The following is an 18591-nucleotide window of genomic DNA, read 5'->3' on the forward strand; positions in this document are numbered from 1 at the left end:
TCCAAGAAGTTATTTTCATCCAGAAGATTTCTTGGATCTTTGTTTTGGGAGCTTGCTGAAGCCATCGTGGCCTGCCTCTTTATGTGATCTGATATTGACTATTGTCTCCAAGCCACCAGTAAGTTACTGAATTTATTTTATGTTTGCTTGCTGTGTCCTAGCTTCTTGTTTTGTTTTGACATGCCCAAAAAGGTGTTCAAGTGAGTTAGTTTGATTACTGGCTCCTTTGAATTGCTAAGGTTCTGTTACCAGGTGGTTAGAGTTGTTACTAGGTAGTTCAGTCCAGGAGTTCATTTACTCTCCTTGTATGGATTCAGCGCAGGTGTTCAGGTAGTTGGTCATCAAATGTGTGGTGCAGGCTCTCACCTACAGTCTTAGATGAGCAGGGGTGATTGGTATAACTGCAAGTATCTGGCTGCAGTAGGGGGTCACACACGGAGAAAGGCAGGGGGCTGAGAACTACCCGAGTGTCTGTGAAAAAACCGTGTCCCTGTTCCCTGGAGCGCATAGTTGGGTGGGTTTTGCAGCCAGACTATGGGCACCCAATGCTGTTGGCTATAAGGACTGGGAGGCACTATTTACCCTTGGACCCCTGTCGCAGATGGCTAGGTGGCGTGGGTGCAGCCACCAGTCCTCAGGCCCCTGATGTGGGTAGGTGAGGACCCTGCTTAATAGACAAAGCAGTGTCAGATGTCACGAACCTGTCTCTCCACCATATAGCTGAAACAGTTGAAGTTAGACTTCAGGTATATACCCTGCTGTACTGTGCTAATAAGGGCCTACGCTGTTGAAATGGGCCCACACAAGTCTATGCAGCGGTGAAAGGTATTCAAAGTCCGTGGACCTCTTATGCCTGTGTCTAGGCAAAGAAGCTGTTTCTGCCCTGAGTTCCCAGCTTAGGGGCGCTGGCAGATTATTTTTTCACTATTTGTTAATTTGTTCCTTTTCCAAGGCCAGGAGAATAGTCCAGTGTGTACAACAGGTCCTACTTTTGGCCCAGGGAAAGTGGCTATCATCGAAGCCAGCTCAGGACCTGGAGCAGAGTGGGGAACGGTCAGGTAAATGGGAGAGAGTTTTTTCCCAAAGAGGTGTTTTTTGGTCCACGTGGCAGATTAGATGCATGTACTTATCTTTTGCTGAGAGTGGCGCTTTCCGCTGATTCTGGAGCCATGAGTGGACTCTCTGCTGCTGGGTCTGTCCCGATGTGGAAAACATGTCCCAGATGCCACTGCTTGTCTCATTGTGCTCATGCCAGTGGATCCAACCTGTAGGGTGCTGGTTCCCACAGAGTCAGGTCTGGCAACTCCTCGCTGCTTCTGAACCATCTCTCCCTCCCCTTGCTGCTCAGCCAGATTCCTCTACTTTGCCTTTGATGTTCAGGACTCCTTGCTTGTCATATATAATCAATTCACTTGTTTTTTCAGGTCTTTGTTGTAAGTGGGACCACAGGAAGCATTTGACTACTACACCATCTTGGCCCGGCCTCTGCCAGTGAATTTATGTTAATGCAGGAGGAACAACTCAGGAAAGAAGGGTGAGAATGGTTATACAACTCAAAGAATGTAATCAATGTCACTAAATGGTACAAGTAGAAACTGCTGAATTGGTGTTTATATTTTGATGTGTATATTCTCAACAACAAAATAAATTATATATTCTCAACAACAACAAAATAAATTATATTAAAAAGATTACAGTCAAAAAAGCCCTATGGAGCAGTTCTACTCTGTAACACATGGGGTTGCCATGAGTTGTAACTGACTCAACAGCAATGGGTTTTTTTTTTTTGGTTAGGGTTCTTCTGGATTTGGTTCCCTTCCTCATTTGCTGGGAAAAGACACATGCATCACCCCTGTGTCCTGAAGAGGAAGAAAAGCCTATCTTCCATGTTCAACTTTAAGTGGAATTACCCTGCCCTTAGGTTGACGGCACTGGGTGTTTTTTTAGGTTTGGGATAGGAGAGAAGTGAAGGGGATTTGCCCTTATCTTCTGATCATCTTTAAACCTCTTCCTGATACCTGCAACCAGATGGAGTCTGGAGAGATTCACCTGGCCACAGCCCACCTTCTGGGAAATCATGTTGTGGAAAAGATTAAAAAGATACATAAGTAAACCAAGAAATGTGATCCAGGGGGTAGGTAGGTGTGAAAAATGTGTTACATTATACGGAGGATAGAGGAAGGAGGCCTGCGCAGAACCTCCACCCAAAGTTCCACAGAATTGTTACTCATCTCAAAAAACTGGGGGAGGGGATTATTTATCCAACACAGGACCATGAATTCTGGTGATGCTCTTGTCTTCATTTACCATCATCCTTGCCTCAATTTAATAAAAACTCTGTAGACTCTCTTCCTGGTGATCATGTCTGATCACAGGTCGCTTTGTCTTAAGGGAAAAAGGTATTACTGTCTCCATTCCCAACATAGGGTCTGACCCCCACATAATGACTAGCTCATTTATGGGCCCAGGTGGTCACTATATTCATGGTCTTCCAACATTACTACCCTCCTGACTTTAGCTGGCAGTGGGTCATCTTCCCTGCCACTTACACAGAAGGCTGCATTTCCTAGAATTTTTTCAACAAGTTGCTCTCTTCCTCCTTGAACCTGCCTGGACTGCCGAGGTCATTCCACAACAATATTCTATTTTTTCTTGGCAGAACTTGGCTCTGGCTCCAGTCCTCTGCCACCAGGGGCACCTGTATGCAACTGTTAAGGAGAGGCCAACAGAGGGAGCCAGAAAAATTCAGATTCTTCAGTTAGACAAATGGGGTCAGGGATAAAAGCTACTTCTCCAGAGCCCCAGGTAATTTTCTCCTCATTTAAGATACACAGAGCCAAGTACTGTGGAAACTGGGTCTTAACTGTGGATTGACAAAATCAATCTGAAACCATCTACTTTCAAACCCCATTCATCGCTTGATCTATAGAATTCAGTTTTACCTTACGTAAATATCAATTCACTTAGCCTGTAACAATTTTCAGTAGTTACAAAGACTAGAGAGCTTTGCCACACACACACAAAAAAAAACTACCAAAGACTTCAGTGAAACGGGCACTGAATCTAAAGTGGAGAAGATGAAAATCAACTCGATTTACCAAATGACAAGATGGAACTCCAAACCTCTCTTAGGAAAAATACTGAGATGTACATGCTACCTTCTGTTGCCCAATAGGGAAGGAGTACTTGGTAATGATGGCAAGAAGGGAATCCATGGACATGGGGGTGAATTCCGTTCCTAGTAACACTGTGAGGTCACTTGGAGACCTTAAATAAGTCCCATAATCTCTGGGAGCGCCTCCTTTCTAAAGCAGGTATCTGTATATGGAAACAGCATTTGTAAATGTTCACACGGGCAGCATGAAAGAGGTCCCAAAGAAGGTTCTCTTCCGTGTGTCTCCTTATCACTACAGCATCTCAGGTATAATAACTGTAATGGTTAAGGTTGTGTGTCAACTTGGTTGGGCCATGATTCTCAATGGTTTGGCAGTGTAGTTTGTCACTTATGTAATGATATAATCACCTCTATGATGAGACTGGAAACCCTGGTGGCGTAGGAAACCCTGGTGGAGTGTGGTTAAGAGCTATGGCTGCTAACCAAAAGTCGGAAGTTTGAATCCACCAGGCACTCCTTGGAAACTCTATGGGGCAGTTCTACTCTGTCCTATAGGGTCGCTGAGTCGGAATTGACTCGATGGCAGTGGGTTTGGTTTTTGGTGGGTATGATGAGATTTGATATAACCACCTAAATGATGGTATCTGCTATGAGCAGCCAGTCAATTAAAAGGGAGTTTCCATAAGGGTGTGGCCTACATCCAATATATATGGATTTTCTAGCAAAGCTCACTGGCTTTTGCTCTGCTCTGGATCCTGCATTCAGCTCATCATCATCTGAACTTCGGTTCCTGGGACTTGAACCAGCAGCCTGCTATCTTACCTGCCAATCTTGGATTTGTCAGCCCCAAGGCCTATGAGCCAGCAGCCTACTGTCTGACTTGCTGATTTGGATTCATCAGCCTCTGCAGCTACATGAGTCAGGAGAAGCCTCTAGCCTGATACCTGACCCATGGACTTGGGATTTTCCAGCCTCTACAATCATGTGAGCCATTTCCTTGATATAAATCTCTCTCTCTCTCCATATATATATATATATATATAAACCTATTGCCATTGAGTCAATTCCAATTCATAGCAACCCTACAGGACAGCAGAACTGCCCAATAGAGTTTCCAAGGAGTACCTGGTGGATTCGAACTGCCAATCTTTTGGTTAGCAGCCATAGCTCTTAACCACTACGCCACCTGGGTTTCCATATATATATGGTTTTGCTTCACTAGAGAACCCAGGCTAAGACAGCAACCTACAAAAAAGTATACAGCAGCCCATAAGGCTGGTGCCACTCCTGACCTGTGGAGAGGCCTGTTCAAGGAAGATGTTCCTTAGCAGGCCTCTGGCCCAGCAGTTCTTTCCACAACTGGCAGGACATATTGAATCTGAGTTGAGGGATATGGGAGAAGTCAAAATTTCTAGGAGGATGAACTAAAAACAGCAGCCAGTAGTCCTTGACATCCAGGGATTGGGGCTTGATAGCCAACGAGTTTGGGTGCAGAAGAAACAGCAGAATCAAGGCTATCTAGAGCAGTAAAAACTAACCAGAAAACAGTGAAATAAGAGCCTAGCAAAACCAACTATGGCACAATAAGGCAATAAAATAAATACTTCTTAATTATTTTAAATGACAAGTGTGCTGATTACGTAAATGTTCCACACAGAAATACATGCTCCAAAAAAAAGTGAGAAGAACACAAAATACTGGTTGCAATATGCAGAGGTAGTAAAAATCAGAAGCACATTTGAAGTAATAAAATTAGAGCATTCACAAAGCTAGAAGAGAATGTGGTACTGACATAAGGATACACATATAGGTCAATGGAAAAGACCTGAGAATCCAGAAATCAACCCATACATGTAGATTAGTTGATTTTTGACAAAGCTGCCATGCCAGGACTATTCAATGTGGAAAGGAGAGTCTCTCAACACATGATCCTGGGACCACTGAACAGACACATAAAAAAGAATGAAGTTGGATTCCCAGCCTTATACCATATACAAATATTAACTCAAAATGGATCAAAGACCTTAAATGTAAGAGCTAAAACTATAAAACTCCTAGAAGAAAGTAGAGGTATAAATCTTCATGACCTTGGATTAGGCAATGTGGTAGTTAAGACTATGTGTCAACCTGACTGAGCCATGATTTTCAGTGTTTACATGTGATCACCCTCATGATTGAATATGCTGTGAATAGCCAATCAGTTAAAAGGGAGTTTCTTTGGAGGTGTGGCCTGCATGTGAATATAAGCAGCCATTCTAGCTTTTTTGCTCACTCTGGATCCCGAGACAGCCTCCTGTTCATCTGACCTCTGGCTCTTGAGACTTGACCTACCAGCTTATCTACAGACCTTGGAATTCATCGATCTTCACAGCCTGAGGGTGGGAGCCCTGCTCTCCAACCTGCCAATCTTTGATTCGCCAGCCCCTGCAGATACGTCAATCAAGAAAAGCCTCTATCCTGATCCAGGGACTTGGGACATTCCAGCCTCTACAACTTCATGAGCCATTTACTTGATATAAATCTCTCCCTATATATATTTATACACTTTACTGGTTTTGCTTCTCTAGAGAACCCAGCCTAAGACACGCAATAATTTCTTAGGTATGACACCAAAAGCACAAGCAATCAAAGAAAAAAATAGATACATGGGACTTCATCAAAATTAAAAAGTGTGTGTATCAAAAGACACTATAAGGAATGTGAAATGACAACTCACAGAATGGAAGAGAATATTTGAAAATCATACATCTGATAAGAGTCAGTATACTATCCAGAATATATAAATAACCTTTACAACTCAACAACAAGAAGATAAGCTTCTAAATTTAAAAAACACGCAGAAAAAGAAAATGTTCTACATTCTACTTTGGTGAGTAGCATCTGGGGTGTTAAAAGCTTGTGAGTGACCATCTAAGATATTCCACTGGTCTCACCCCGTCTGGAGCAAGGGAGAATGAAGAAAACCAAAAACATAAAGGAAAGATTAGTCCAAAGGACTAATGGACCTCAACTACCACATCTTCCACCAGACTGAGTCCAGCACAGCTAGGTGGTACCCGGCTATCACCACTGACTGCTCTGTCAGGGATCACAATAGAGGGTCCCAGACAGAGCTGGGAAAAAATGTAGAAAAACATTCTAACTCACATATACACACAAAAAGACCAGACTTACTGGTGTGACAGAGACTGCAGAAACCCTGAGAATATGGCCCCCAGATACTCTCACAGCTCAATAACGAAGTCACTCTCGAGGTTCACCATTCAGCCAAAAATTAAACAGGCCCATAAAACAAAACAAGACTAAATGGGCATACCAGCCCCAGGGAAAGACAAGAAGGCAGGAGGGGGACAGGAAATCTGGTAATAGGAAACCCCACATGGAGAAAGGGAGAATGCTGACAAGTTGTGGAGTTGATAACCAATGTCACAAAACAATATGTGTATTAATTGTTTAATAAGAAACTAGTTTGCTCTGTAAACCTTCAATAAAGTACAATTAAAAAATATTAAAAATATGCAGACACCAATGTTCATTGCAGTACTTTACACAAGAGCCAAAAAGTGGAAACAACTGAAATGTTCATCAGAGATGAACATACAATAGAATATTACTCAGCCATAAAGAGAAATGAAGTTGTCCATGCTACAACGTGGATGAACCTTAAAAACATTATGCTGAGCAAAATAAGTCGGTCACAAAAGGACAAATACTGTATGATCTCATTTATGTGAAATAAATATATAGAAACAAAAGATTATTAGTGGTTACCAGGGGTGGGAAAGAGAGAGAAAGGGGGAGCTTTCGTTTTGGGGGCATTTAGTTTATGTTATGGAATATTTTGGAAAAGGATGTGATAATAGTGGCACAACATGAAAAATGTAATCAATGTAACTGGATTGTAAATGTTGAAGTTGTGCTGGTGAATGTTTTGGTGTGTATATTTTCACCGCAATAAAAAAGGGGAAAAAATGTGCAAAGGATTTGAATAATTTCTCTAAAGAAGATATTCAAATGGCTAATAAGCAAATGCTCAAAGTCATTAGTTATTCCCATTGCAATATGCGATCCTGACTCACAATGACCCTGTAAGACAGAGTAGAACTGCCCCATAGGGTTTCCAAGGCTGTAATCTTTACAGAAGCAGACTGCCACATCTTTCTCCCATGGAGTGGCTGGTGGATTTGAACCGCCAACCTTCCAGTTAGCAGCTGGTGCTTAACCACTGTGCCACCAGTGCTCCAATCATTAGTCATTAGGGAAATGCAAACAGAAACCACTTCACCCCCACTGTTGTCGTTAGGTGCCATCAAGTTGGTTCAGACTCATAGCGACCCTATGTACAACAGAACAAAACACTGCCTGGACCTACACCATTCTCACAATTGTTGCTATGCTTGAGTCCATCATTGCAGCCATTGTGTCAATCCATCTCATCACTGACCCTCTACTTTACCAAGCATAATGTCCTTCTCCAGGGACTGGTCCCTCCTGATAACATGTCTGTTATGGGTTGAATCGTATCCCCCAAAAATGTGTGTCAACTTGGCGAGGCCATGATTCCCAGTATTGTGTGACTGTTCCCCATTCTGTGATTCTGATGTAATTTTCCCATGTGTTATAAATCCTAACCTCTATGATATTAATGAGGAAGGATTAGAGGCAGTTAGGTTAATAAGGCAGGACTCAATCTACAGGATTAGGTTGTATCATAAGTAAGTCTCTTTTGAGATATAAAAAGAAAGAAGTGAACAGAAAGGATAGGGACCTCATTACCACCAAGCAAGAAGAGCCAGGAGCAGAGCACATACTTTGGACCCAGGATCCCTGCACTGAGAAGCTCCTAAACCAGGGGAAGATTGATGAAAAGTACCTTCCCTCAGAGCTGACAGAGGAAGAAAGCCTTCCCTTGGAGCTGGCACACTGAATTCAGACTTCCAGCCTCCTGAACTGTGAGAGAATGAATTTGTTTGTTAAAGCCATCCACTGGTGTTATTTCTGTTATAGCAGTACTAGATAACTAAGACAGAAATTTGGTAGCAGGAGTAGGGTGCTGCTCTAACACATACCTACAATGTGGAAGAGGTTTTGGAAATGAGTAATGGGTAGAGGCTGGAAGAGTTTTAAAGTGCCTAATAGTAAAAGCCTAAATTGACTTGAAGAGACTGTTGGTGGAATTTTGGACATTAAAGACAATTCTGGTGAGGGCTCAGAAGGAAGTGAGGAGAACTGTTAACAGCAGAGACTGCACAGATGTTGAGAAGCAGCAGCAGCAGAACCAGGAGACCAGCAGTAGACAGAGTGGGAACCAACACACGGAGCGAGAGAGCTGAGAGCCTTCTGGCCAAGGTTTACTGGCGAAGTAGGATGCCTCCAGGTACTTATCGGTAGATCTGAAGAGTTCTGTAACACTTGCACAAGCCTGGCCAGCCCAAGATGCCCAAGGGGTTGAGCGGCCAAGAGGCTGGGGAACCAGGAAACAGAAGCTGCAAAGACAAGGTGCACAGGAAGCAGAGCTGCCTCAGTCTCAAAAGAGTAAGGCCACGACCTCTGGGGTCTCAAAGGCTATAACCATGCCCCGCTGGGTGTCAAAGGGCAGGGCCATGGTCTCCTAGGTTTCAGAGTCTGAGCTTCACCAACTTGGTTCCATAGTGGAGGGATGCCTTTCACAAGTGGCAGTGGGATGGGGCTGGATCCACTGCCCAAAGCTGAAGGGGCAGGGCTACCATGTCCAAGGGGCAGAATGAGGCCTGTAGGGGCTGAGGGGGTATGGTTGCCACTCGGATGAACTAGGAGAATACGGCTGTCCAAAGCCGAGGCAGCAGAGCTGCCACCCCAGTGGGCCTAAAAGGCAGAGCTAAAGCGCAGGGCTGAGGACTTCATTACCACCAAGCAAGAAGAGCCAGGAGTGGAACACGTCCTTTGGATCTGGGGTCCCCATGCTGAGAAGCTCCTAGACCGGGGGAAGGCTGATGATAAGGACCTTCCCCCCAGAGCCAAAACAGAAGAAACACTTCCCCTGGAGCTGACATCCTGAATTCAGACTTCTAGCCTCCTAAAATGTGAGAGAATAAATTTCAGCTTGTTAAAGCCATCGACTTGTGGTATTTTTGTTATAGCAGCACTAGATAACTAAGACAATATCCAAAGTATGTGAAATGAAGTCTCGCCATCACCACTTCCAAGGAATATTCTGGCTGTACTTCTTCCAAGACAGACTTGTTCATTCTTTTGGCAGTCTATGGTATATTCAATATTCTTCACCAACACCATAAATCAAAGGCATCAATTCTTCTTTGGTCTTCCTTATTCACTGTTGAGCTTTTGGATGCATACAGATGACTGAAAATACCATAGCTTGGATCAGGCACACATTAGTCCTCAAAGTGACATCTTTGCTTTTTAATACTTGAAAAAGATCTTATGCAGCAGATTTGCCCAATGCAATACATCACCTGATTTGACTGCTACTTCCATGGGCGTTGATTGTGGATCCAAATAAAATGAAATCCTTGACAACTTCTCCGTTTTATCATGATGTTGCTTGTTGGCACAGTTATGAGGATTTTTGTTTTCTTTATGTTGAAGTATAACCTGTACTGAAGGCTGTAGTCTTTGATCTTCATCACTAAGTGCTTCAAGTCCTCTTCGCTTTCAGCAAGAAATGTTGTGTCATCCGCATATTGCAGGTTGTTAATGAGTCTTTCTCCAATCCTGATGCCACGTTCTTCTTCATATAGTCATATACTCTTATTATGTGTGCAGCACTCTTCTAAATGCTTTACATATATTTGCTAATTTAATGTTCACTGGAGTGGATTCTCCTACTCGAAGAGCAGAAACCTAGAGCAAAAGTAGGTTGCTGGTTGAAGGCAGAACCACTCTAGGAATGGGGAGGCTTTCTCATAAATCTGATGGCCCATGAAGTTGACAAAAGGTTAGCCCACTCAGTGTTGGAGAGGACAAGATCCTAGAAGGTGGAAATGTTCAACCATTGCCTGAGTGGCTACAGCCTGGCTGCATCTGGTATGTGTTTCTAATTCTAATGTCAGGATAATAGAGAAGCTGTTGCCAATGCTGGATAAAGCTCAAAGACACTTAGCAGTGATGGGTGACTTCCCACTGAGCCATTAAAGTTAAATGTAGAAGCAAGCTCCAGGTAGAAATATTTTCCGGGAACTCAGAGAACATATTGAGTATTTGAAGCTGGTATTTAACCTCCTCTTATTGAACTCAGGGTCTTGCCATGCTGACTTTATGACAGCCTACTTATGACAGCCCCATAACACTGCTCATATCTGCTAACCGGCTTCACAGAAGATGAGAAGGGCAGCAGTCAGGTCTTATGGATGTGTCTCATAGTAGAAGGATGTTGATTTCTCTCGTCCTGGCATTTTCTTCCAGCCACAGTCGTTCTATAATCTTGTTTGGGATTCTTTATTTTTTTCTTTTCTCCATTATACCAATTGCAATGGAGGCTGGTCCTTGGGTGGCATCAACAGTTATGCGCTCAATCACTAGCCAAAACGTTGACAGTTCGAACCCACCCAGAGGCTTTGGAAGACAGGCCTGGTGATCTGCTTCCAAAAGGTCACAGCCTTGAAAACCCCATGGAACAGTTCAGGTCTTCACACAGGGCTCACCATGAATTGGTGTCGACACAACAGCAACTAACAAGAATGACAATAATGGAGGCTGTCTTAGTTATGTAGTGCTGCTATAGCAGAAATACCACAGATGGAGGACTTTAACAAACAGATATTTATTTTCTCACAGTTCAGGAGGCTAGAAGTCCGAATTCAGGGGAAGACTTTCTCTCTTTTTCAGCTCTAGAGGAAGGTCCTGGACTCTTCAGCTTCTGTTTCCTGGTTCCTTGGAGATCTCCGTGTGGCTTGGCATCTATCTTTCCGTCTCTGGGCTTGCTTAATCTGCTCCTTTTATATCTTGTAAGACAATGACTTAAGACACATCCTATACTAATCCTGCCTCATTAACATAACAAAGACAACCACTTCCAAATGGATTATAAACACAGGCACAAAGGTTAGGGTTTACAACACAGATTTGGGGGGGACACTGTTCAATCCATAACAGAGGCTGAGAAATAAAAGTTATAATATTTCTTAATATTTTCTGACATACACATTCTTTAAGGGACATCTCTTAAGAGGAGATAGTATGGTGTCAATTCTGGAAAAAGGTAGGTGAAGAAAGTTTCTAGAATAGTTCTCATGGCACAGCAGGATAGGAAAGACAGCCAGGAGGGAAATGAGATAATAAAAGGAAGGCCAATCTCTGACAGAAGGCATTCAATAGCTGTTTCCTGACTGAAAGAATAAACAGCAGTAGAATGAAATACCAAGATCATGAAGGATGAACAGAGATATTTTCCCAGCTACCTTGCTTTTTTTTACCTTGCTGGTCCCCCACCCGGGATGTATTTATTAGATTAACATCTGATTTATATGTTGTTTACATAAATGCAAGCACTAATTATAACTGTGCATGATAAACTAAAAGTAATTCATGCCTAACAGCATGACCAGGGCTTGATGCACCTGAAATACACAGATGCGCATTTTTACATTCTGAAGACCCGACAAAAATTAGGGCAACAGCACTACATTCCTAAATTTAACCCAAAGAATTAATTTGTAATGTGACTGCTTAGACTAGGCTTAGCATCTAGCCAAGGTCAATCACTCCAACTCTAAACCTGGGTCTTTCCTTTGCCTGTTCCATCTCCCTGATAGCTTAGAACTCCTGGGCCCCATCTCTGAGCTTCCTGGTTTTACCTCTACTCTTGAGACTCGTTTCCCCACCTCACCAGGATCTGGCTCCATGGTACTCATGAATTCTAAGGCTAGACCCAGAACTCCTTTATGCCTTCTTGCCAGCCTGCATTTATTCTAGTACCTCCTAGCCCATCCTACTCACCTGCATCTTAATCTGATTTCTTGGTCCAGGTCAGCCCACCCATATCAAATTTACAGGGCATTTTTATTTGCACACCTTGCTCTTGTGTCAAATTAAAAACCACCAAGGTCAAATCCATTGTCTGTCCTCAAACCAGCTCCCCTTCCTAACCTGGCATGGCATGGCCACTGACCAATCAGAATGGATGCTCAACTACTCAGAATGCCATACGCCAGTAGGGCAAATCAGTGTATTGGGTCCAACGTCAGTCCTGCCCATAATCCTTCCAGCCTTTGTTCTGTCCTGTTCTGAGCTAAACTTCTACGTTGTCCATTCTCATCATCTCCTTTTCATTCCACAATCCACACATTTCAGCTGCCCTACCACCACCACTACAATTCCTCTTGATAAGGTTGCCAATGGCCTTCTTGTTACGAAAACAAATGGGCTCTTTTTAGTTATCTTACCAGACCCTCCCAGGAGCATCTGGCAATGCTGACCATTCCTTCTTCCTCTCTGATACGCTCTCTTCTCTTAAGTTTCTCTAACACCGTACTCCCCTGGTTGTAACCCAACCACCCCTGGCTATATCCTTTCAGCCTTCCCCAAACCAGTTTTTCCTCCTATTCCTTATCTCAGTGAAAGGCATCACCATCTTTGAAGCTCCCAAGCCAGAAACCAAATTCTCTAGCCCCTCCTACTTGCTAACTCCTGACATCCCTTCAATCATGGAGTCCTGCTTTTTTTTCTTCCTAAATAGTTTGCCTCTCAACAGCTTCATTACCTTCATTTATGTTGTGCCAAGCAGGCATGTTCTCACAACAAGCTGTATGTTATCGTCTCCAATTTTCAGATGAAGAAACACAGGCACAGAGTAGTTAAGTCATTTGCATATGGTCACCTAGCTACTAAGTAGCTGAGCAGGATTCAAACCCAGATGGACCTCCTTCTTTATCATGATTAAATCCTGTGTCCAGGTCACTATTCTCTATCACCTAGATCACTGCATTACCCTCCTCACTGGACTTCCAGCCTCTCTCTTGGCTTCCTCCAGTCCTCCAGGTGTGGTTAGACTGATCTTCCTAAAACATAAGTCTGTTACTCTCTTACTTAAAATTCTTTACTGGCCCCTCACTGCCTTCAGGATAAACTCCCCACTGTTTAACATGGCATTCAGGGACCTCCATAACCTGACCAGCAATTGTTTACCTCTTTGGCCTCATCTTTAATGCTCTACTAGCCACGATGATAGCCTACATTTCCAGGCTTCTGCACATTGCTTCACCTGCCAAGAATGCTAATTCCATCCCATGTTCAGACTTTACTTCATTGACAAGCCTTTTCTGACCATGTAAGACTAGGGCATATGCGCCTCCTGTGAGTGCCCACAGTCCCCAGTACTAATCCCTACTGTAGCATTCATTTCACTGTGTTATTACTGCCTGTCTACTAATTTGCTCCATCACTAGAATGTGAGCTCCCCAAGAACAGGAAATATGTGGGGTTCACTGTTATGTCCTCAGTACCCAGGCTTAGTGCCTGCCTGGTGCATAAAACAAAAACTAAACCTGTTGTCACTGAGTTGATTCCGACTCATAGCAACCCTATAGGATAGAGTGAACTGCCCCACAGGGTTTCCAAGGAGTGCCTGGTGGATTTGAATTGCTGACCTTTTCATTAACAGCTGAAAACTTAACCACTTCGCCACTAAGGTTTCCTTCCTCCTAGTGCACAGAAGACACTTAATATTCATTGAATGAATAAACCTTATTGTCTGTACTACACTTTTTTTTAATTGTGCTTCAAGTGAAAGTTTATAATTCAAGTCAGTTACTTATACATACATTATATGACCCTAGCTGCTCTCCCTACAACGTGACACAGCACATTCCTTCTCTCCACCCTGCATTTCCAGTGTCCATTCAACCAGCTCCTGTCCCCCTCTGCCTTCTCATCTCCCCTCCAGACAGGAGCTGTCCGCATAGTCTCACATGTCTACTTGAGCTAAGAAGCACACTCCTCACCAGAATCATTTTATGTTTTAAAGTCTAGTCTAATCTTTGTTTGAGAGGTAGCTTCGAGAATGGTTTTAGTTTGGGGATAACAGAGAGTCTGGGGGCCATGACCTCTGGGGTTCCTCCAGTCTACGTCAGACCTTTGAGTCTGGTCTTTTTACTAGAATTTGAGGTCTGCATCCCGCTTTTGTCCTGCTCCATCAGGGATTCTCTGTTGTGATCCCTCTCAGGGCAGTCACCAGTCATTGGTGGTAGCCAGGCACCATCTAGTTCTTTTGGTCACAGGCTGATGTAGTATCTGATTTATGTGGTCCTTTCTGTCTCTTACTCTGTGGGGCAGTTCTACACCGGCCTATAGGGTCGCTATGAGTCAGAATCGACTCGACAGCACTGGGTTGGGTTTGGTTGGGTTGGGTTCTGTTTCTTCAGCTCATATTTTCCTTGTGTCTTTGGTGCTGTTCTTCATTCTCCTTTGCTTCAGGTAGGTTGAGACCAAATGATTCATCTTAGATGGCTGCTTGCTAGCTTTTAAGACCCCAGACACCATTCACCAAAGCGGGATGCAGAATGTTTTAATACACTTTGTTATGCCAACTGACCTAGATGTCCGCTGAAACCGTGGTTCCCAGACCCCCGCCCCTGCTACTCTGTCCCTCAGTGCTTGGTTGTATTCAGGAAACTTATAGCTTTTAGACTAGTCCAGTTGTGCTAACTTTCCTGTATTGTATGTTGTCCTTCACTTCACCTAAAATAATTCTTGTCTACTATCAAATTAGTTCTTACCTACTATCTAATTCTAATACTATCTAATTCTCGTCTACTAATTAGTGAATATCCCTCTCCCTCCCTCCCCACCCTCATAATCATCAAAGAATGTTTTCTTCAGAATTTAAACCCTTTCTTGAGTTCTTATAATAGTGGTCTCATATGATATTTGTCCTTTTCCAACTAGTTTCACTCAGAATAATGCCTTCCAGATTTCTCAATGTCATGAAATGTTTTTCACAGATTCATCATTGTTCTTTATCGTTCCATAGTATGAATATACCATTATTTCTTTAACCATTCATCCATTGATGGGCACCTTGGTTGTTTCCATCTTTTTGCTATTCTAAACAGTGCTGCAATGAACATGGGTGAGCATATATCGACTTGTGTGATGGCTCTTATTTCTCTAGGATATATTCCAAGAAGTGGGATTGCTGGATTGTATGGTACTTTCTACTTCTAGCTTTTTAAGGAAATGCCATTTCAATTTCCAAAGTGGCTGTACCATTTTACATTCCTACCAGCAGTGTATAAGTGTTCCAGTTTCTGCACAACCTCTCCAACATTTATTGTTTTGTGTTTTTTGGATTAATGCTAGCCTTGTTGGGGTAAAATGGTATTCCATTGTAGTTTTGATTTGCATTTCTCTGATGGCCAATGATCGTGAGCACTTCCTCATGTATCTGTTAGCCGCCTGAACGTCTTCTTTGGTAAAGTGACTATTCATATCCTTTGCCCATTTTTGAATTGGGTTATTTGTCTTTTTGTTGTTGAGGTTTTGCAGTATATTGTTGATTTGAGATATTAGATGCTGATCAAATTTTGTCATAGCCAAAAGTTTTATCCCAGTCTATAAGTTGCCTTTTTACTCTTTTGGTGAAGTCTTTGGATGAGCATAAGTGTTTGATTTTTAGGAGCTCCCAGTTATCTAGTTTTTCTTCTGATGTTTGTGCCTTGTTAGTAATGTTGCGTATTCTGATTTTTATTAGGGCTGCTAGCATTGCCCCTATTTTTTCTTCCACTATCTTTATCATTTTAGATTTTATATTTAGGTCTTTGATCCATTTTGAGTTAGTTTTTCTGCATGGTGTGAGGTATGGGTCTTATTTCATTTTTTTCCAGATGGATATCCAATTACACCAGGACCATTTGTTAAAGAGAGTGACTTTTCCCAATTTAATGGACTTTGGGCCTTTGTCAAATGTCAGCTGCTCATATGTGGATGAATTTATGTCTGGATTCTGAATTCTGTTCCATTGGTCTGTGTATCTGTTGTTGTACCAGTACTACGCTGTTTGACTACAGTATAATAGGTATAATTGGCGGTATAATAGGTTCTAAAATCAGGTAGTGTGAGGCCTCCCACTTTGTTGTTCTTCAGTAATGCTTTACTTATCTGGGGCCTCTTCTCTTTCCATGTGAAGCTGGTCATTTATTTCTCCATCTAATTAAAAAAATGCAATTGAAATATGGATCAGGACTGCACTGTATCTGTAGATTGCTTTGGGTAGAATAGACATTTTCACAACGTTGAGTCTTCCTATCCATGAGCAAGGTGTGCTTTTCCAGTTACGCAGTTCTCTTTTGGTTTCTTGCAGTAGTGTCTTGTAGTTTTCTTTGTATAGGTCTTTTATGTCTTTGGTTAGATTTATTCCTAAGTATTTTATCTTCTTGGGGGCTATTGTAAATGGTACTGATTTGGTGATTTCTTCTTTGATGTTGTCTTTGTTGATGTAGCGGATTCCAACTGATTTTTGTAGGTTTATCTTGTATCCTGATCCTTTCCTGAAATCTTCTACTAGTTCCAGTAGTTTTCTCACGGATTCTTTGGAGTTCTCTGTGTATAAGATCATATCATCTGCTAATTGAGATACTTTTACTTCTTCTTTGCCAACTTGGATGCCCTTTATTTCTTCTTCTAGCCTAATGCTCTGGCTAGGACCTCCACCACAATGTTGAATAAGAGTGGTGATAAAGGGCACCCTTATCTGGTTCCCGTTCTCAAGCGGAATGCTTTCAGACTCAATTTAGGATGATGCTGGCTGTTGGCTTTGTATAAATGCCTTTTAGTATGTTGAGGAATTTCCCTTCTATTCCTGTTTTGCTGAAAGTTTTTTTTTTTTTAATCATGAATGGGTATTGGACTTTGTCCAATGTGTTTTCTGCATCAATTGATAAAACTACGTAGTTTTTGTCTTTCATTTATGTGCTGGATTACAATGATTGTTTTTCTAATGTTAAACCATACCTGCATACCTGGTATGAATCCCACTTGGTCATGGTAAATTATTTTTTTGATACGTTGTTGAATTCTTCTGGCCAGAATTTTGTTGAGGATTTTTCTATGTTGTTCATGAGGGATATTGGTCTGTAATTTTCTTCTTTTGTGGTGTCTTTACCTGGTTTCGGTATCAGGGTTATGCTTGCTTCATAGAATGAATTTGGGAGTATTCCATCCTTTTCTACGCTCTAAAATATGTTTAGTAGTAGTGGTGTTAATTCTTCTCTGAAAGTTTGGTAGAATTATCCAGTGAAGCCATCAGGGCCAGGCTTTTTGTTGTTGTTGTCGGGAGATTTTAAATTACCTTTTCAATCTCTTATTTTGTTATAGGTTTATTTAGTTGTTCTACCTCTGTTTGTGTTAGTTTAGGTAGGTAGCATGTTTCTAGAAATTTGTCCATTTCCTCTAGGTTTTCGAATTTGTTAAGAGTACAATTTTTTACAGTCTTCGGTTATTATTCTTTTAATTTCAGCTGGGTCTGTTGTGATATTGCCCATCTAATTTCTTATTCAGGTTATTTGCTTCCTCTCCTGTTTTTCTTTTGTCCGTTTGGCCAATGGTTTATCGATTTTGTTCCTCTTTTCAAAGAACCAGCTTTTGGTCTTGTTAATTCTTTCAATTGTTTTTCTATTTCATTTAAGTCTGCTCTAATTTTTATTATTTGCTTTCTTCTGGTGCCCAAATGTTTCTTTTGCTGTTCTCTATTTGTTCGAGTTGTAGGATTAATTCTTTTATTTTGACCCTTTCTTCTTTTTGGATGTGTGCATTTATTGCTATAAATTGACCTCTGAATACTGCTTTGGTTGTGTCCCTAAAGTTCCGGTAGGATGTCTTTTCATTCTCATTTGATTCTATGAATTTCTTTATTCCATCCCTAACTTTTACAACCTAATAGTTTTTAATCAAGATGTTGTTCAGTTTCCATGTGTTTGATTTCTTTTCCCTGCTTTTTCTGTTATTGATTTCTACTTTTACGGCTTTATGATCAGAGAAGATGCTTTGTAATACTTCCATGTTTTGGATTCTGTTAAGGCTTCCTTTATGACCTAGTATGTGTTCTATTCTGGAGAATGTTCCATGTGTGTTGGAAAAGAAAGTACACTTGGCTGCTCTTGGGTGGAGTATTCGGTATATGAGATCAAGTTGGTTTACTGTGGCATTTAGATCTTCTGTATCTTTATTGAGCTTCTTTCTGGATGTTCTGTCCTTCACTGAAAGCGGTGTATTGAAGTCTCCTACTATTATCGTGGAGCTATCTCACTTTTCAATGCTGTTAGAGTTTATTTTATGTATCTTGAAGCCCTGTCATTGGGTGTGTAAATATTTAATATGGTTATATCCCCCTGTACATTGTCTCTTTAATCACTATATAGTGTCCTTCCTTATCCTTTGTGGTGGATTTAACTTTGAAGTCTATTTTGTCAGAGATTAATATTGCCAATCCTGCTCTTTCGATTGTTGTTTGCTTAACATATTTTTTCTATCCTTTTAGTTTG

The 18591-nt window shown here is 41.8% G+C and overlaps 1 long non-coding RNA gene across 1 annotated transcript; it reads left to right on the forward strand.

Moving 5' to 3' along the window:
• Positions 1 to 984: 984 nt before the first annotated feature.
• Positions 985 to 2196, forward strand: LOC126065769 (uncharacterized). Its single transcript, XR_007514925.1, has 3 exons — positions 985 to 1058; positions 1425 to 1534; positions 1795 to 2196. It is a non-coding gene; the product is annotated as an uncharacterized LOC126065769 (long non-coding RNA).
• The last annotated feature ends 16395 nt before the right edge of the window (positions 2197 to 18591 follow it).

The sequence above is a fragment of the Elephas maximus genome, chromosome 22 (assembly GCF_024166365.1).
Source record: "Elephas maximus indicus isolate mEleMax1 chromosome 22, mEleMax1 primary haplotype, whole genome shotgun sequence".
Taxonomy (NCBI): Eukaryota; Metazoa; Chordata; class Mammalia; order Proboscidea; family Elephantidae; genus Elephas; species Elephas maximus.